This window comes from Rhinoderma darwinii, chromosome 2 (assembly GCF_050947455.1).
Source record: "Rhinoderma darwinii isolate aRhiDar2 chromosome 2, aRhiDar2.hap1, whole genome shotgun sequence".
NCBI classification, from domain to species: Eukaryota; Metazoa; Chordata; class Amphibia; order Anura; family Rhinodermatidae; genus Rhinoderma; species Rhinoderma darwinii.
Window position 1 is genome coordinate 282,247,729 of NC_134688.1, and position 21,845 is coordinate 282,269,573.

General features: G+C 43.3%; 1 long non-coding RNA gene across 1 annotated transcript in view; it reads right to left on the bottom strand.

Annotated features, from left to right (window-relative positions):
* LOC142741166 (uncharacterized) overlaps positions 1–825 on the bottom strand; it is a 32,106-nt gene extending 31,281 nt beyond the window's left edge. The window contains exon 1 of the long non-coding RNA XR_012881019.1: positions 719–825. This is a non-coding gene — a long non-coding RNA (uncharacterized LOC142741166). The remainder of the gene's footprint in view (positions 1–718) is intronic.
* Between the last annotated feature and the right edge of the window lie 21,020 nt (positions 826–21,845).

A 21,845-nucleotide genomic window follows, 5' to 3' on the forward strand; every position in this document is an offset into this window, starting at 1 on the left:
TGCTGCACTTTACAGTCAGTATAGTAACGCACGCTGCACTTTACAGTCAGTATAGTAACGCATGCTGCACTTGCTTTCTGTCCACGTCTGCTGGATCTGTACTACCAATCCGTAATATTTGTAAACCGAAACTACACAGACTGGACTAGGAATGAATGTAATCATCGAGCCAGTAATATAATCTGAAAACTATTCACTGCATGTTCAGGTCTTAAAGGGGTTGTCCCAAGATTAAATGTTATCCCCTCTCTACAGGATAGGAGATAACATGCTGATCAGTGGGGTCCCTCGTACCCCTGAGTTAATGACGCTGCAGGTCAAGCACACACCCTGCCGCTCCAGTTACTCAGGAGTACAAGGGACCACCGTTCCAGTTATCAGTGGGGGTCCCAGTAGTTGGACCCCCACCGATCAGCATGTTATGTCCTGTCCTGTAGACAGGGGATAACATTTAATCTTGGAACAACCCCTTTAACTACAAGGGGCAAAAATGTATATTTAGAAAAAAAGGCATATGGAACAGTAGCAAAGCAAAAAATAAACTGTGCACAACCTATAAATAAATATGTACCAGCAGTGTATATACCGCACAGATCCATATATAGCAGCAGTGAATATACCGCACATATAAATATATACCAGCAGTCCGCCCTTCTCCTCCTCCTCTCATCGAATAACATGTGGAGGCCGAGGAGAGGTGCAGAGTTGCCATACTCACTCGTTAGATGCGCTCTCTGTATCATGGTCCGCAGCGGCGTGCGCTTCTCCGCTGCAAGCTCTGTTGTGAACTTGTGATATTCTGCATACAGGGGTGGATATAGGATTGAAATCTAGGGCAGGGGTGGAAAAAACACAAACTGTGAACAGACCATATTTTCCCCCCTCCTCCCCCTAACACCACCCCTATTGAACTCTGTCACCTGTTAACGGAAAAATCATCTGTCAGAAGTAAAAATGTTTCCCCGATGAGTACAAGAAAGCCCCACCTGGGAATTAGACTTTCTTGTACTCCACAATGGGGAAACATTTTTTCCCTCTGGCGGCTAACTTTTCAGTTGACAGGAAGCAGAGTTACATGAAGGGAAATTATTTTTCCTTGACCTCTAGTTTCTATTGTGGCGCAGGGGAGAAAAAAGTATAGGTTTTATATTTGTAATACTGCTAACTTTTATTTTTTTGCTATGTTCGGCTGGACCATTTAGACTAAGGGTATGTGCACACGTAGTGACCAAAAACGTCTGAAAATACGGAGCTGTTTTCAAGGGAAAACAGCCCCTGATTTTCAGACGTTTTTTGAGCAACTCGCGTTTTTCGCTGCGATTTCGCGGCGTTTTTTACGTCCGTTTTTGGAGCTGTTTTCATTGGAGTCTATGAGAAAACGGCTCCAAAAACGTCCAAAGAAGTGTCTTGCATATAATGTATATAAGTGTCTTGCACTTCTTTGACGAGGCAGTCATTTTACGCGTCGTCATTTGACAGCTGTCAAACGACGACGCGTAAATTACAGGTCGTCTGCACAGTACGTCGGCAAACCCATTCAAACGAATGGGCAGATGTTTGCCGACGTATTGGAGCCGTATTTTCAGGCATAAATCGAGGCATAATACGCCTCGTTTACGCCTGAAAATAGGTCGTGTGAACCCAGCCTTACGTCATAGATTAGTTGGACTACTTCGATAATGTACGTTTTTTTTTTTAATAAAATGGTGAAAGAGGGTTGTGCGGGGGAGTTTTTATTTCAATAAAAAATGTTTTCTTATGTCTTTGTTTTTTTTTAAATTATATTACTGGCCGGCCTTAGGTTGGATGGCGCACTGTGCGGGGGACTCTATTGCTGCCCTCTACAAATACAGGCAAATATACACATATATATATATATACACACACACACACACACACACACACACACACACACACACACACACACAGACAGAATGCATGTATACATATACAGACACATATATACACACACACATATACAGACAGACAGACAGACAGACAGAATGCATGTATACATATACAGACACATATACACACACACATATACAGACAGACAGACACAAGGCATGTATACACATACCAACACATATATACACACATAGACGGACCCAAGGCATGTATACATATACAGACACATATATACACACACACATACAGACAGACAGACAGACACAAGGCATGTATGCATATACGGACACATATATACACACACACACACACACACACACACACACACACACAAAGCATGTATACATATAGAGACACATATATACACACACACACACATACACAGACAATCAGACACAAGGCATGTATACATATACAGACACACATATATATATATATATACACACACACACAAAGCATGTATACATATAGAGACACATATATACACACACATAGACAGACCGTCAGACACAAGGCATGTATACATATATACACACACACACACACACACAGGAACTTACCATCTCTCCAGCTGCACAGGTTTCTTGCAAGTCGGACTGTGGGCGGAGCTTCCTCCTCGGCTCTGCACTTGCTTCCTCTGCTTCCTCAGTGTGTGTAACGAGGAGCAGAGAATATAGAGTCCAAAGCACGGCCTGCACAGTTGCGCCCCCTACATGGTGGGAGGATGCAGCACCATGTCGCACACCTCTAAGGCTGCCCAATGCAGTCAGTCAGATGCCCCCCTCTTGTCAGTATGGTAGCAGCCCATAACTTTTAAATTAGTGAGGGCAGGAGGCTGAGCGCAGTAATTGGCACTCTGCCGCTCTAGTCTTTATCAACGACTCAGCCTCCTGTCCTCAACTCATTACTTACCAGCTGCTCTTCTTTTCTTCAGGAGAGAGCGTTCGGCCGCTCCTCCCGCAGTCCTCCAGGTTCCCTATGCTCCTCTCTCACGGCACGTGCAGCGTCACAGAGGGGGAGTGTACTAGCAGACGTGCGCCTATTGTGCTGCACGTCTGCTAGGTAAAGTATTCTCCCCTGCCTTCCCCATGCATCCCCCCTGGCCCTGCCACAATATGCCGCCCCCCGTTTTTAGCTCGGTGGCGCCGCCTGAGGCCGCTGCCTCACCTCGCCTAATGGCAGGTGCGGCCCTGGGCACGGCTTAGCAGAGGCCGACAGAAAACAAACCATGGGGCCTTCATTAGGCCCCCAGGCTGCCATGACAACCATCGGCGCCCCCCCCGATCATGTTGCTGGGGGGGGGTGTTGGGTTGTCGGAGGGGGCCGCCCCCTCAGGTTTTCCCATGAAGGACCTTTATGACATATTCACAGAATATGTAATAAATGTCAGATGCGGGTTCCACCTCTGGGACCCGCAGCTATCTCTAGAACGGTGCCCGCTAAATCCCATTTTAGCTTTTTGTGCTCTCCCGACCACTTAATGATTACATAGTCGAGTTATGAAACTGTGTAACTCGCTGAGCTACGCTGTTTCTATAACACCCATAGTAGTGAATTGCAGTTACAGAAGCAGGGTAGCATGCTACGCTGTTTCCGTAACTACTGAGTTCTATGGGAGTTACGGAAATAGCATAGCTCAGCGAATCACGCTGTTTCCGTAACTCTACCATGTAATCATTAAGTGGCCGGGAGAGCAACATTGAGTAACATTGCTCCTTAACCTCTTAAGGACTGAGGAATTTTTTTATTTTTAATTTTCATTTTTCACTACCCGCCTTCAAAGAGCCATAACTTTTTTATTTTTCTGAGTGGTGTGAGGGGTTATTTTTTGCGGGAGGAGTTGTTGGAGTTGTAGTTTCTATTTGAACCATTTAAAGTACCATATAATGTACGGGGAAACTGAAAAAAAAATTCTTTGCGGTCTGAAATTTAAAAAAAACTCCATTGTATTTTGGTTTTCGTTTATACGACAACTTAACTTTATTCTGCAGCTCAATATGATTACGGGGACATCCAAATTTATATAGGTTTCTTTATATTTTACTACTTTTACAAAGAAAAAACTTTTTATTAAAAAAAATTGTTTTGTTTCTCACCACAATCTGAAAACCAGAACTTTTTTAATTTTTGAGTATAGAGCGGTGTGAGGGCTTATTTTTTGCGGTACGAGCTGTCATTTTTATTGGTACCATTTTTTGGTACATACAACTTTTTGATCACTTTTTATCACATTTTTCCAGTACATCCCTCATGACAGAACCACAGGAGGTTGCCCTATTGACCTCTATAGGGACAGGAAGAGTGAGAGGTTAAAAGGCCCCTCCCACCACCCACTTCCCAGTGTTCTTCCTGTCCCTACAGGGTCAGGAGCAGAGAGACGTCGCTACTGGATTAAACTCGGGCAGGGGGCGAGATCGGAGAGTCCGTGCACTCTCCCTTCTATTCCTCCTATGTGCCTAGGCTAACTACCTCTCAAACGAGAGGTCCCTTAGCTCCCAACCGAAACACCTACCTAACGGATCCTAGGCAGGGTTCCGGTAGTGTGTGGGGTTCAGGTTTCCCAAGCAAGCTCCGGCCGGGGCTGCCTGACCATGCGAGGACCTGCAGCTCCATAATGATGGTAGCGCCGGCAACATCCTCATAAGCGGCCGCATAGTCGGAAGTTCTCAGCGCCGGCTATAACGCGGCTGCATCTCAATGGAATATCCGCGACCGGAAATGACGTCGGGCTACTTCCGTCCCGCGGCCATCTTGGAAGGCGGGAGATTCAAATCGCCCGCATTTAAAGGGACCCGCACCGGTATGTAGTTAGAGCAAATACCTCTAACGTGGAATTACATATACAGGCTTAAGCATATATCTTATAGTGTATTTTGCATTTGACTATTGCTTGTTGCGGTGATGGAACTACCTCATTCTGAAGGAATTCCAGACATGTCCCAGGGTCACGTGAGTCTCACCCTTGGGGTAAGGGTTACGACTCAGTATGTAAGTACACCATACTTTACGTGCCTTCTGTTTTCTCTAGGATAAAGATTCCTCTCAGAGACAAACTGATAAAAAGAAGGTTAAAAAATGTGCGACTTGTGGGAAAACTGCCAGTCGCATAAGAAACAGTTGTGTCAAGACTGTATTGCAAAACTACTTAAAGAGGAACAACCGACGTTTATGTCTGAACTTAGGGCTATGATTCGCGAGGAAGTGAGTCAGTCAATAGCCTCCCTCGCCCCTCCTCAGGATCCAGGCAATACGGGAAACAATGGATATTCCCGAAGAAGACCAACCCCATACCATCCAGGATGAGATGTTTGGGGGCCTGATGGAGATGAAAACAAAGATTTTTCCGGTAAATGAGAATCTCAAAAAAATGGTAACGATGGAATGGCAGGATTCAGAAAAAAGACTTTTCATCTCAATAGAATTGAAAAACAGACTTCTCTTTGATCCAGAAGACACTAAACCTTGGGACGATATCCAAAAAGTGGATATTCCAGTAGATAGGGTTGCTAAAAAAAAAACGCAATCCCCTTAGAAGATTCCTCTCAGTTGAATGACCCCCATGGACCGGAAGGCAGACGGGCTGCTGAAAAGAGCTTGGGAATAGTCATCTGCTTTAATCTCGACAAATATCGCGGCCACATCTGTAGCAAGGTCAATGTTTATATGGTTAAACCAACTGGAGACCCATTTAATGATGAAAACATCAAGAGAAGATCTATTAGAATCCCTACCCTTGCTAAAAATGGCAACCGGTTTCTTGGTTAACGCATCAGCTGAATCTGTTAGATTTGCTGCCAGGAATGGGGTGCTCTCAAATGCTGCTAGAAGAGCATTACGGCTCAAGATGTGGTCAGGAGACACGAAATCCAAAAAGAAGCTATGTTCTATCCCATTTACAGGGTCTCTGATGTTTGGTCCTCGCCTGGATAACATGCTGGGGAGCACACCGGATAGAAAAAAGGGGTTTCCAGCAGAGAAACCTAAAATGCCCCCTCAGTTTCGGAGGTTTCGCCAACAGAGGGAAGCAACCTTACAGAACTACAGGGGGAAAGGGAAGTCCGGTTGCTGGAGTTACCCCAAGGGGGGAAGAGGTCGAGGAAGAGATTCCTCAGATTTGCGATTCAGAACAGTCCTTCCGTTCTCCACTTCCAATTTGTCTGTCACCCCTTTGGCATTTCCTTCCCCCCCCAGAATTTTTACAAAAAAGGGCATTGTCATTTTCCCATATTAAGACGACTTCCTGTTGACAGCAGATACTCCGTCTATCTTAAACAGCCGTCGGTTACAAGTTCTTTCCCTTCTACAGGAATTGGGATGGATAATCAACTTCGAGAAGTCAAGTCTTCCTCCCCAAAAAGAGAAGATCTTAGGAGTGCTGCTAGACTCCTCCCTTCAGCATTCCTTCCTCCCAAGGGGGAAACAACTACTTCTAGTGACAGAAGTGAGGACATTTTGAGCAAGGAGCACCTGTTCCATAAGAGAAAGAATGCGGATGTTGGGAATGATGACGTCTTGCATCCATTCCATGAAATCAATTTCACTCCAGACCCTTACAGAATCTGATCCTGTCCCAGTGGGATCGGAAACAGGACTCCTTGAATTCAAGGATTCAGATTTCCGAAACAGTGAAGTCATCTCTCCACTGGTTGCTCTGCCCAAACAACATAAGCAAGGGGTCCCCTGGAGAACTTCTCCTTATGTAGTAATTACCACAGATGCCAGCAGACCAGGCTGGGGGTCGGTGATCCAAGACAGGCATTTTCAAGGCATATGGCCTGTTCAGATGAAGACTATGTCCTCAAACTTCAGAGAACTAAAAGCTGTATGGGAGAAATTCATAAAACCTTCGCCCATCATAAAAGGGACGCACGTAGGAATTTTATCGGACAACGTAACAGCAGTGTCCTTTCTTCGCAATCAGGGGGGAACAAGACACACTCATCTTCAGGCCCTCTCTGCACAAATTTTCAATTCGGCAGAAGAAAATGTCCTATCGATCTCCACGGTTCACCTAAAAGACTCAGAGAACCTGTCAGCAGACTTCATAAGTCGGGAAAAAGTAAACCCAGGAGACTGGTCCCTGAACAGGGAAATTTTTCTGTCCTTAACCCGAAGGTGGGGTTATCCACAAATAGACCTATTTGCAACAAGGAAAAACTCCCAGTAAGTGTAATGGATCTGCCAGGCACAGCTTCTATGTATACGCCCATAGGTAATCAGTCTGCACCTGCTTCTATGTCTGTGAGACTGACTCCATCTTCCACCACTCAGGATGGCAGGCTTAGGAGTGGGAGAGCCTATCACAGCCTGGCCAGACGGAGCTAGCTCCCGCCGTCTGTCCATTTATACCTGCCTTCCCTGTTCCTCCTTGCTTGTGATTCTTCTCGTGTGGTTTCCTGGCCCTGCTGCAGCTTCTGAACTATTTGACCCTGCTTCATACTGACCCTGGCTTACTGACTACTCTCCTGCTCTGCGTTTGGTACCTCATACACTCCTGGTTTGACTCGGCTTGTTCACTACTCTCCTGCTCAGCGTTTGGTACCTCGTACACTCCTGGTTTGACTCGGCTCGTTCACCACTCTTGTAGCTCACGGTGTTGCCGTGGGCAACTGCCCCATTTCCCTTAGCTTTGTGTACCCTTGTCTGTTTGTCTGTCGTGCACTTACTGAGCATAGGGACCGTCGCCCAGTTGTACCCCGTCGCCTAGGGCGGGTCGTTGCAAGTAGGCAGGGACTGAGTGGCGGGTAGATTAGGGCTCACTTGTCTGTTTCCCTACCCCCATCATTACAGTAAGAGACATTCTTCTCCCTAAGTCTCAAAGACAACGCATTGGGGGTAGATGCATTATCCCATCCCTGGAATATGGATCTGGCCTATGCCTTTCCTCCGTTTCTTCTAATACCAGTGGTATTAAGAAAAATCCAGGAAGATATGACCAAGTTTATCATTATTCTTCCCTATTGGACAAAAATAAGCTGGTTTCCAATCCTAAAGTACCTAGCATTGTAAGACCCTATCATGCTCCTAGTCAAGAAGAATCTTCTCTCCCAGGGTCCCTTATTCTTTCAGGGAATAGAAACTGAGAAGTTGTCAGCATGGATCCAGAAAGGCAGATCTTGAGAAACCACAGTCTGTCAGACGAGGTAATTTAAACTATCTTATTAAGCCATATAGAAGTTACCTCAAAAATCTATAAAAAAATTTGGAAGAAATTCTGTTCCTGGTATGGAGATCCGGGACCAGACCCCTTTCTTCCCAACATCGCAAAAATCCTAGATTTCTTGCAATCCAGATTCAAAAAAGGGCATAGCCCTAGTACCTTAAAAATGCAGATCTCAGCCTTAAGTAATTTTTTCAATACTCCTTTTGCTGAACATCGGTGGATCAGAAGATTCACTCAAGCAGTTTCTAAATTGAAATCTTCCCTAAAGAAATCAGTACCTACCTGGAATTTAAATATAGTGTTAACGGCTCTTTGCGATCCCCCCTTTGACCCGCTTGTCATGATTAATATGCATTTTTTAACTCTAAAAGCTGCATTTCTAGTCGCTATTACATCAGCAAGAAGGATTGGAGAAATCCAATCTCTGTCGGTCATAGAACCCCTACCTAAAAGTACAAGAAAGCAAGATCATTCTAAAGCTAGATCCTTCCTTTATTCCGACAGTATCTACTTCCTTCCATAGGGAACAAGAAATAATTCTACCTTCCTTTTGTCCAGATCCTAAAGACCAACAAGAAGAAAAATTCCATTGCCTGTATGTCAGGCGAACAATTCTCCAGTATCTGGATAGAACCTCCTCTTGGAAACCAGATAAAAATCTATTTGTCCTGTATGGGGGAAAGAATAGAGGAAAGAAAGCCTCAAAAGGCTCTCTAGCGAGATAGTTAAAAACTACCATACAAGAAGCCTACAAGTCCCAAGGACTATGAGCCCCACAAGGCATTAATACCCATTCAACGAGGGCAGTTTCGGCATCCTTGACAGAAAGAAGAGGAGCCTCTATGAACCAGATCTGCAGAGCTGCCACCTGGTCAATCCATCATACGTTTTGCAAAACGTATAGGCTAGATATTCTGTCGGATACGGATTTAAAGGGAACCGGTCACCAGCATTTCACCTATTGAACTTTGCTTATCCCTCACTGGCCGCTGCTATCAAAAGTTCATTGCCGTTATCCCCTCTCCTAAACTCCTCCTCCGACTGTAAATAACGGTCTGCAAACATTTTGCGCCTTTTATCGTAATAATCCGGTGTCCCGTTGTACGCACAAACCAGAAGAGGACATCAATGCGGAAGCTCAGGATTTTGTGTGGCAAGGAGCTGTCAATCAAAAGTAAGGAGATGAGGTAAACTCGGAAAGACTTGAGGAATGAAGATTTGACTCTTTTCAAACGAAGATTTGACTCTTTTCAAACTGCTCATTAGCATACGGTGTGGGAACACAAACAAACTGAATACTAAAGCTACAGAGCCGACTAAGAAGACAATTCTAGGTTATATAGAAATGATTTTTCACCCACTACCACCAGGTATTGCTGGTTTAGTAGGTGAAATGCTGGTGACAGGTTCCCTTTAAGTTTTGGACGGAAAGTCCTCCAATCCGTAGTCCATCCCTGAGCATTATAATTTGGTATTGCTCCTGTGGTGCTGTCATGAGGGATGTACTGGAAAGTAGGAATTAGACCTACCGGTAATTGTATTTCCAGAAATCTATCATGAGAGCACCCTTACATTCCCTCCCTTATTGAAATTCTGATTTGTGCAAGTAACATGTCAGTTATTATCCCTAGAAATAAAATAGTGTTGCATCCATCCTGGTGTAGTAATTGAAAAACACTGGCAAGTGGGTGGCGGGAGGGGCCTTTTAACCTCTCTGTCTTCCTGTCCCTATATAGGTCAATAGGGCAACCTCCTGTGGTGCTGTCATAATGGATTCCTGGAAATACAATTACCAGTAGGTCTAATTCCTACTTTTTAACCCCTATCCGCACCAGGACGTAACTGTCCGTCGTTGCGGGAAGTTACTTCCCGCACGAGGACGTACAGTTACTGAGTTAATCCCGGTGCACACTGTCGGCGACAGTGTGCACCGGGAACCAGGAGGTCAGCTGTCGCCGACAGCTGACACTCCCCTCTTGCCGGCCAGCGGTCCTTTGCCGCTGATTTCGGCGCATTAACCCCTTAAATTCGGCGATCGGGTGCAATCGCCGAATTTTAGGGGTTTCTAACATATCGGCAGACCCCCGTCCGAAATCGCGGGGTCTGCCGATAGTTAGTATGGCAAACGGAAGCCAAACAATGGCTTCCGGGTCTGCCATGGACAGAAGCCCATCAGGACCAACCTTCGGCTGGTCCTGATAGGCTTCCTGTCAGAGTGACAGAAAGTCACTGTGCCGTTCCCGATGCACACTGTCGGCGACAGTGTGCATCGGGAACTTGGAGATCAGCTGTCCCCGACAGCTGACACTCTCCAGTGTTGCCGATCAGCGGCTCATCGCCGCTGATTTCGGCAATTAACCCGTTACATGCGGGGCTCGATTGCGATCTCCGCATGTAGCGGGTTTGTAGCGCATCAGCAGCCCCCATGCAATCGTGGGGGCTTCTGATGCTTGTGATGGCACCCGGGAGCCAGACAACAGCCCCCAAGTCTGCCATGTATGTCAGCCTATGAGGATCAGCCTCTGCTGATCCTCGTAGACCAACTGTCAGAGTGACTGTGACGTCACACTGACAGTTGGAATACGTTACACTACCTAGTTAGTGTAATGTATTCTAGCAGCGATCAAAGCTGCAGGTCAAAAGTGTAAAAAGTAAAAAAAAAGTTAATAAACAAAAATATAAAGTGTAAAAAGTAAAAAAAAGTTAATAAAAATGTTTTATAAAAGTGTAAAAATAAAAGGTTTAGTTTTCCTATAATAAGTCATTTATTATAGGGAAAAAATGAAAACGTTAAAAAAAAGTACACATATTTGGTATCGCCGCGTTCGTAACGAACCAATCTATGAAACTATAATGTTAATTTTTCCGCACGGTGAACGCCGCAAACAAAATAAACGGAAAACTGTCAGCATCGCTATTTTTTGGTCACCACCCCTCCCAAGATATAGAATAAAAAGTGATCAAAAAGTCGCATTTACCCCAAAATGGTACCAATAAAAACTACAACCCGTCCCGCAAAAAACAAGACCTCCCACAGCTTTTTTGACGAAAAAATAAAAAAGTTACGGCTCAGAATAGCGTGTCCCAGAAAATAAATTATTTTATAGAAACTTAATTTTATTGCGCAAACGCTGCAAAACTTAAAAAAAAACTATACACATATGGTATCGGCGTAATCGTACCGACCGGCAGAATGAATTAAAACGTAATTTATTGCGCACGGTGAACGCTGTAATAAATAAAGAATTTAAAGCGCCAAAATCGCTGTTTTTGGGTCACCCTAGCTCTAAAAAAGATCCTGAGGCGCCAAAATGCTCACTATACCACTAGAAAAATTCCTTGAGGGGTATAGATTCCAAAATGGGGTCACTTTTGGCGGGTTTCCACTGTTTTGGTCCCTCCGGGGCGTTGCAAACCCGACATGGCACTGAAAACCAATCCAGCAAAATCTGCGCTCCAAAATCCAAAAGGCGCTCCTTCCCTCCTGAGCCCTGCTGTGGGTCCAAACATCAGTTTACGACCACATATGGGGTATTGCCGTAATCGGGAGAAATTGCTTTACAAATTTTGGGGTGCTTTTTCTCCTTTATTCCTTGTAAAAATGAAAAAATTATATGTTTTCACAGAAAAATAGGTGATTTTCATCTTCACAGATTAATTCCACTAAATTCTGAAAAAAAACTGTGGGGTCAATATGCTAATTATACCCCTAGAAAATGCCTTGAGGGGTGTAGTTTCCAAAATGGGGTCACTTTGGGGGGGTTTCGGCTGTTTAGGTACCACAAGACCTCCTCAAACCTGACATGGTGCCTAAAATATATTCCTAAAAAAAGGAGGCCCCGAAATCCACTAGCTGCTCCTTTGCTTCTGAGGCCGGTGTTTCAGTCCATTAGGACACTAGGGCCACATGTTGGATATTTCTAAAATCTGCAGAATCTGGGCAATAAATATTGAGTTGCGTTTCCCTGGTAAAACCTTCTGTGTTACAGATTTTTTTTTATTACAAATGAATTTCGGCAAAAAAAATTAAATTTGTAAATTTCACCTCTACTTTGCCTTAATTCCTGTGAAACGCCTAAAGGGTTAAAATATTTTCTGAATGTGGTTTTGAATACCTTGAGGGGTACAGTTTTCAAAATGGGGTGATTTATGGGGACTTTCTAATATATAAGGCCCTCAAAGCCACTTCAGAACTGAACCGGTCCCTGAAAAAATAGCCTTTTGAAATTTTATTGAAAATATGAGAAATTGCTGCTAAAGTTCTAAGCCTCGTAACGTCCTAGAAAAATAAAAGTACGTGAAAAAAATTGATGCAAACATAAAGTAGACATATAGGGGATGTTAACTAGTAACTATTTTGTGTGGTATTACTATGTGTTTCACAAGCAAATACATTTAAATTTAGAAAAATGCAAATTTTTGCAATTTTTTTCTAGAATTTGACGTTTTTCACAAATAAATATTGAATTTATCGACCAAATTTTTTCACTAACATAAAGTACAATATGTCACGAGAAAACAATCTCAGAATCGCTTGGATAGGTAAAAGCATTCCGGAGTTATTACCACATAAAGTGACACATGTCAGATTTGAAAAAATAGGCTGTGTCCACAAGGCCAAAACAGGCTGTGTCCTAAAGGGGTTAAAGAGATATGGTGACCAAAAAACAGCGAATTTGGCTGCGGATGCCGCAACATTTATGGGGTTAAACGGCCAGGAACAGCACAATCGCTGTTCCTGGCCATTAGTCCCGGGTGTCAGCTGTAATACAGTGAGCACGATCCATACTTCCCTTTAACGCTTATCACATACATGTACATGATGCGTCAAGGGGTTAATGAGAACCTGTCAATTCTCCTGTTTTTGTTAATACTTGTATTCTTCATAAAATAACAATTCTGTTGATCCTGTTTTTAGAACTCCTGCTTTGTACCATTTTAATTTTATTCCTCCTGGAAATGCATGAATAAGTTAGCATCTGGGTATTACATTTCCCTGTGTCTATAGGGTATCGAAAACTGTTAGTGCTGACTGGAAAGTTCCAGTGTTTGGGAACATGCCTTAGTAACATGGGGATGGTAACCCCCATTTGTCAATGTATTTATATATTTCGAAGAGGAATAACAGCACAGTGCATTGTTCTAGCAAAATATGCTCCACCGTTGTTTTCTGTATTGGGAACACAAGTATTTGCTAAAATAGACATGTGAGCAAAGTGGACTGGTCCTCTTTAGAAATAACATTTGTTCATTTATATCCATTAAAAGACAGAGCTTAGGCATAAATACAAAAAATTAGAGGAGCACTGCTTGTTCGTTTTGAATTTACAAACCATTCTTAATCACTGCATTTCTTCAGTAACGACTGTTGTTCCAGGAGCATAGCCCTTGCACTGTGAACTCACTGATATTATGCCAAAGGTAAGCTAGTCGTACAATTGTTCTTTCACGCCTTAACCCTTTTAAGGCAAAGGCCTTATGAGCAGGGGCGTAGCTAAAGGCTCATGGGCCCCGATGCAAAAGTTCTTCTTGGGCTTCCCCAACTTCTATTCATTGCCGACGGCCCGCAGCTTTCAGCTGTATCGGTGGGTGTCCTAAGTTACCCAATGATGCATCACTAGCAGCCAGAGGCGTTGCTCTTTAAAGGTCAGGGGTTAATAGCCTCAATAAATATGCCCCCCTTAAAAAATGTATGTGTGTGCATATAAATATATCAATGACATCTATATCTATGGACAGGATTAGACAGTGGATCGGCAGACTTTATCACTTATGATAGGCTTAGATATAGGGCCCAGTTCGCTGACATTGCGGCTCCAGCACTGGACCCAGAAAAGGTATAATAATTGTGCTTTTTTATGTGTTACTAATTTTTTTGTGTATTTGTTTTTTTACAGGTTGGGTTGTTGCATTACTTCGGATTCAAGGACTACATCGATGATGGCGTGTTTTTTTTTTATTCTCAATAAAATGGTTAACACAGGTTGTGTGTAAAGGATTTGCCAGACACAGCTTCTGTGTCGACGCCCGTGGTTAATCAGCCTGCATCTGTGCCTAGGTCTGCTGGAGTAACTCGATCTGCTACCACTCAGGCTGGTAGGTTGAGAAGTGGGAGAACCTATCACAGCCTGGCCAGACGGTTCTAGCTCCCGCCCTTTGTCTATGTATACCTTCATTTCCTGCTTGTCCTTTGCCTGTGATTCTCCTGTTTCCTGGCTCTGCTGTTCCTGCTTCCTACAATTGACTTCTGCTTCATATCGACCCTGGCTTGACTGACTACTATTCTTCTGCTTTGCTTTTGTTACCACGTACTCTCCTGGTTTGACTCGGCTCATTCCCTCTCCTGTTGCTCCCGGTTTTGCCGTGGGCAACTGCCCCACTTCCCTGCTTCAGTTACCCTTGCCCTGTGTTGTCTGTCGTGCACATATTGAGTGTAGGGACCGTCGCCCAGTTGTACGCTGTCGCCTAGGACGGGCCGTGCAAGTAGGCAGGGACTGAGTGGCGGGTAGATTAGGGCTCACCTGTCTGTCTCCCTACCCCGACATTACATTGTGTGAAGGTTTTTTATTTCAATAAAATATTTTTTCTATGTCTGGATTTTTTTTAAACTTTGCTACTACTGCCTTAGTAATGGCCGCTGGCTGATTGACAGCATCCATTACTAAGGCAGCGCTTAGTGTTAGCCAGTGGAGAGGTTAACAGTAACCCCCCCCTTTTTACCACAGTACCCACTGCCACCAGGGGTACCAGGAAATCCAGGTACGATCCAGTACCTGGCAATCTGTAGTGATAATGTAAAGAAAGGGAGAAAACCTCCAGCTCACCGGTTCTGCGTCTGCTGAGATGTCGCTCGAATCCCCGCGACGGCCCGCGGCATATGTTGCAAGGAAAGAGAAGGATGATCCAGCGCTAGTGGTGGTTTTTAAAAGGGAAGAACAATTCCCATGTTTATTAGAGAAATATATTAAAATCCTTTAGGACGAGACGCAGTCTCAAGGCAGGAGTAAGCAGGGAGTATACCCGAGCCTACGCGTTTTGAACGCACACTGCGTTCTTAATCATGGCAAAGGAAGTTGAGACCGTGTGTTTATGTCCAACCTATGTATAAATTTGTCAGCTGTTAAAAGTGCTGAGTAAATGTCAGCGATTGGAAGAAAAGGCTGATGGAGGAGTGACTAGCGAAACAGCTACAGGTGAACAGAAATTATGTAAGGTTGTCATTGTTTTAATGTGCTTAGTATAAAAGCGATACTACTCAAAAACTAATACACGATGGAAAAAATACTTCTAGCGTTTTAGCAGTATTTTTCAACTATTTGAGTTACAATTGATTAATGACCACACAGAGGGGGAACAGACGCACACGGTCTCGGTTATACTCATACATATACAGCAAGCAGATATGTTGTAACAGTACATATGGACATGTTAAAAACAATTACAAAATAGAAGTAGATTGGATTAAAAAAGATCGAAGAAAAGAATATTAAATGGCTTTGTTTTGAGATATGTTGGTTAATTTAATAGGCGTTTGGGTAATAAATAGTTCTAGAACCGATACATGCTAACAATATACCACATATATAAAGAACCAGTATCGAACGTGCAAGCCATGATGTTGCAGAAGCATATATTTTTTGGGAAGTTGATTCGCATCAGAGGAAAGGGGTATTAACGCAGCAAGTGTGAATTTGGTTTAAACTTAAAGCGGAATCTGGTAAGATCTCGTTCCTAGGATAGGTCACAGAAAATGCCTATAATGACAATAAGTACTCATTGTCATTATAGGCATTTTCTGTGACCTATCCTAGGAACGAGATCTTACCGGATTCAAGGCACTGCCATGGGCGCGGCGTGTGCGCCATCCTATGCAAACCCGTTTCTCGGTTTCTGGGAGAGGCAGGTTTTCCATGGGGATGGCGCTCGCGCCGCGGACCATGTGCAGTGCTGGCTCCGTTATATTGACGACATACTGTTTGTGTGGCAGGGTTCGGAGTGTGAGTTGAGGAATTTCATGCAGCAACTTAATATTAACCAGATGAACGTAAAACTGACTTACTCATTCCACCCATCCAAGATTGAGTTTTTGGATCTACTGATATTTACGGATGTAAGTGGCTTCCTTCAGACGGATGTCTACCGTAAGTCAACATCCGTTAATTCATTGCTGCATGCATCCTCTTCTTACACTCCTTCCACCATCAAAGCCATCCCAGTTGGCCAATTCCTCAGGATGAGGCGGATCTGCTCTACTGACCATCTGTTTGAACATCAGTCTCAGGATTTGAGATATAGATTTGAAGACAGGGGGTACAGTAATAGGTTCATCAAGGCAGGGTACCTGAGAGCAAAAAAGACTCCTCGTGTAAATCTGTTGAGGAATAAGATCCCTACAGTGGGAAAAACAGCCGTTAGGTTCATCTCCACCTACAACAGCAGATGGGATGAAGTGAGGACTATCTCGGGGCGACATTGGCCAATTCTAAGGTCTAAACCCACTCTGGCCCTGTGCCTAAGTGACAAACCGACAATGACAGCCAGGCGGAGCAGGAATCTCCGCGATATCCTGGTTCAAAGTCACTATATCCCTAAAAAAACTAACTTTTTCGGAACCCAGGGACAAAGAAAGGGCTGTTACCCATGTGGCAATTGTGTTGCATGCCCCAACATTAGTAGAACTAATAAGTTCGAATCAGTGGACGGTACCAAGTCTTTTGAGATCAAAGACTACATATCGTGCAGTACCACACATATAGTGTATTACGCTGTATGTGGGTGCCCAAAGGTCTATATAGGCCTGACATCGAGGGAACTACGCGTACGCACCAGAGAACATGTGTGAGATATTATTGCAGCGGGAGCGATGGATGACCCTATCAAACTCAAAACCCTGCCCAGACACTTTAAAATGTATCACAGGTGTGACCCAAGATCCCTTAAAATCCGGGGGATTGAACGCATTCGTTGTGGCATCAGGGGGGGTAATGTGAAGAAGGTCCTGGCACAAAAAGAATGTAGGTGGATTGTATAACTAGGATCTATGGCACCGGCTGGACTTAACGAACAGTTAAGCTTTGCACCTTTACTATGAGGAAGCCGTAACCATCATACTACCAGCAGAATATTGTTTTATGATTTTTAAACTGTGGATTTTTTGTGTGTTTAGTTTTTAACGCATACACTCTTTTAGTAGGTATGAGATATATTGGCCAGTATCCAGTGAAGGCATCCCTGTATCCCTGACCAAAACTTCAAATAATTGGACGACCCTTCATGTTATGAATCTCGATGTGGATAATGCATACTCAGGACTCTACTTGTGTAACCTGTTTACGATATTGCTCTCATGTTTGTATAAGCACTTTATAGTTGCCTGTATCTTTCACAGACAACCTTACATGACTGTTCCCCTTGGTAAACAGTCTCTTATATATTAATTTCTGCGTAACCAGTTTACGATTTTTCTCTCATGTTCATATAAGCACTTCATAGTTGCCTGTTTCTTTTACAGACAACCTTACATGACTGTCCCTCATGGCAACAGTCTCTAATACATTAATTTTTGTGCACTATTTTATTATGTGTTTTATTTGGTATATGTTTTTTGGAGATCTATGTATCTTCGATGTTGAGGGCTTTATACCATTAAGTGTGAGGTATAGGTATGTCCATAAACGATATATCATAGTAACATACCAATTTCTACATATATACTTTTCATATCACCTTCGCATTTCAATATATATAACTGATTATCTATTTATTTTATTTATTTAATTTAACTAGGTTATTTGTTGGCATCAGTATTCCAAGTACTAAATGTTTCCCTTTTTCTTTGTGAAATATTATGTCATGTGAGCAACGTTTTTCCTGAGTTTGGCTCTTATTCAGGTATAAATAATAACTGCCTTTTAAAAATGAATCAGATGTAATCACTTGTACTCTTTGGATAGTATAACCACACTAAAACTGTGAAAATTAGAGATTATGAAACACAGAATGGGTCATTAGATGCCCTAACTTACTTACCTTTTTACATCATTCTGTTCTGTCCAATCGGGTGCGCGCTTCTGACGTGCGCGGCCGGGACTGGGTGAGGTCACGCCCGTATCTCCGATAGTGCGGTGCGCATGTCCGGATCTTCTGGTAAGCGGCCAGAGACCGGATGTGCGCCGCAGCACTGGAGGACGGTTTCGCCGTCGGATGCGCGCCCAGTGCTTTTGAACAGAGCAGAATGTAGGTAGATTACACCTGGGTAGACAGGGTATATAGGGTGCCTCCTGGTCAGACACACTACACCCCCTTGAGGAAGCGGACACTCGCGAAACGCGCGTCGGGGCGCACACAGTGACCATCGGGACCCAGCCAAGGACTTTTTATGGGTAAGATTATCCTAGTAATTTTTACATTCAGGGTCTGGCTTAGACCCATTACTTTCATCATTTGATGCTTGTTTTCAGGACTATTCATGCCCTCCAAACAGTATCAAAGTATGTAATAAGATTTAACTATTATATGCTACACTAGTGATAGTTTTACTGTAAACCCATAACTCAAAAGGTTTACTATACTTACCTTGGCTCTCCTGATTTGTCTCTATGTCATTTTTGATTGAGTTTCTCCTATTTATATACCTTTTTAAATGCTTGTTATTGTGCATATTTAAATAAAGTTTTGTATTGACACTTTTCGATAATATTGGCTATAGACTCTGTTCTTTCCATGTCTATATATGTATTATAGAGTTGCCTTATTAATATATGTGGGAGGATGTTCCTTGGAACAATACCTAGCACAACAACACTGTTTGCTCTTGGAGACCATTAGTTATAATGGGTCCTGTATCTTAGCCTACCACATGGTAGGCTTAGATACAAGGCCCAGCAGACAGGATCACACCATGTTCTGCAAGAACGACACTCAGATCTGGCTCTTAGAGGGGGTCCAAACCAATCGGCACCCTGTGATTTTTTTGCATGGGGGGGATAGTGATCGGGGCACAGAGGGAGCCACTCGTTCTGTCTAATCATTCAGATGCTGCAGATGATATGGACCGCGACATCTGAGGGGTTAAATGTCTGGGATCAGAGTTATCTCCAATCCTGGCCTTTGCAGGTGGGTGTCAGCTGTTTGAAACAGCCGACAACTGCCGTGTTTTTTGTGGGCTCAGCTTCTGAGCCCGCGCCATGTTGAGGTAGCGCACATCTGACGTAACTGTATGTTGGCAATTATCACCACTGAACTTTGATAATGGTAGCGGTAAGCGAGAACTTAAATCTATGGCAGAGCAATGCACATCCAGAAGTTTTTTTATGCCATTCAATTATGTTGATTTCGCACTAAATCTTTCAGCTGAGTGTTTGGCAATATGTTGCCTCATAGTTGTCAAATGTCATGTATAGAGGCTGGTTGAGAACAGAGAGAACAAATAGGCGCTACATAGGGATAGTACATCAGGATATAATTCGCTTTCTCTATTAGATATAGTAAAAGGAGGCTCACCTTTGGGGTTTGTGCATAGTTAGGCACAGCACTATTGCGGAGCCAGTTGGTTAGGAAGGATGCTGCCGGTGCCGTTATCCCTAGGATGCCAGGTGCGGACCTCGCTGGGTAGTGAATGCAGGTAGATAAAAACAATGGGAACCAGGTGGGATTCACTGTGAAAAAAAGACACTATCCAGGCACAATACTTTCACAAGTCCAACACATTTTTGGAAAAAATATATAATTTATTATCTAAAACAATAGATCATAATAAATGTACATAAAAAAGAGAAAGTCTCTTGAGGTACAACACGTTTCGGGGGAAACAAAACCCTTTATCAAGTAAACATGAGACAATGAAGTGTATGGTGTAGCTGACTTGTGTGTTTAACCACTCCCTGGGGGTGTGGTTAAGTTATGTGGCTTGATAATTTATGCACAAAATGGGAGAGATAAGGAGGGCGGGTGGAATGTAAATGAGCGCTATATCCGCTCTTCTGTGAGAGCCTTGGATAATGATTAGTGATGTAAGGTTTAGATATACGGGTGGTTGTTTTTTGTTTTTTTTAGTGGATCCTTTGTCCCTGTGCACAGTGAGTACATGCTGCTCGGTGATAATAGTGGTGGAGCGGGTTGGAGAGGTAAGCTGTTGACCTCCCCAAACCCGGGGGGGATGGCAGGCATAGAAAGTTGGGATGGGGAATGAGGGGGCTAGGAATATCAGATGAGGTAAATGTATGCAATAATATGTATGTTGGGAGGTTGTCTTTTGAATATTAACAAAGAGTGATGGAAAGTCCCATAATAGTGTTGATTAAAATTGAAAGCAATCTATATAGGTACATATTAATTTAATTAATATATTTATATTTTTACTTTCTTTTTGTCTAATATTTTTATGTATCCATCATTTGAGTATCATATCCTTCTAAATTTACTTATGTATCTACCTATTGGTGTATGTATTTATTTATTTATATATAATGTTTTCCTCTGTATTTTCTTTCGACCCATCAAGATTTGCACTTTATGGTCAATATGTGCATATACAGATTGCTTTCAATTTTCAATTTTAATCATCATTATTATCAGACTTTCCAGCACTCTTTGTTGATATTCAAAAGACAACCTGCAAATGTACATATTATTATATATACAGTATTTACCTCATCTGATATTCCTAGCCCCTACCAACCCCCTCATTCCCCATCCCAACTTTCTATCCCAGCCATCCGCATATACACAAGTTATCTTTACAACTATCACCGCGCGCATGTGCCTGGGCCCCCTTCATTCTGGCCTCAGCCGGTCACCTAGCAACCCTGTGACGCGGCCCAAGCCAACATCAGGCAGGCGCATGCGGGGACTCTAAGTGTTAGCCTGTTGCCTAGCAACTTGGCAAACAGCGCTTATTCAGCAGGAGGAGGTTCAGCACCAAACAGCTGACCTCCCCAACCCGCTCCACTGGTATTATCACCGAGCGGCATGTTCTCACTATGCACAGGGAGAAGGGATCCGTTTAAAAAAAAAAAACAACCACCCATATATCTAAACCTTACATCACTGGTTATTATCCAAAGAGCCGATATAGCGCTCATTTACATCTCCGCCCCGCCCACCTTATTTCTCCCATTTTGTGCATAAATTATCAAGCCACATAACTTAACCAGGCCGCCAGGGAGGCCCTGACGCCAAATTCACGGGCTTATTTAAATACACAAGTCAGCTGCACCATACACTTCATTGTCTCATGTTTACTTGATAAAGGGTTCTGCTACCCCGAAACGCGTTGTACTTCAAGAGACTTTCTCTTTTTTATGTACATTTATTATCACCTATTGTTTTAGACAATAAATTATATATTTTTTCCAAAAACGTGTTGGACTCGTGGAAGTATTGTGCCGGGATAGTGTTGTTATTTCACAGTGAATCCCACCTGGTTCCCATTGTTTTTATCTACCTTCATAATTGTCAAAGGACTTGTTCCAGCGGACTCCTTATTATTCCCGTCAGAAACTGTGGTAGATTAAGTGTCCAGTAGCTGAAATGATCAAACAGCAAGAATAATCAAGTAACAGTCCTTGTTCGGTGCACAGATAAACAGCAAGGGGCAGTTAGATGAGGCAAAGATGTGTGCAGGAAACAGTCCAAGTTCAATACACAGATAAACGGTAATTGGAAATAGACCACAAGGAGGAAGCTCAATAGTCTGGCAAGGAGGTACTGCAAGGCCCAGGCTTATATATGAACCCTAATGGTGAGATCAATCAAGGCAATTTAAGGCAAAAAG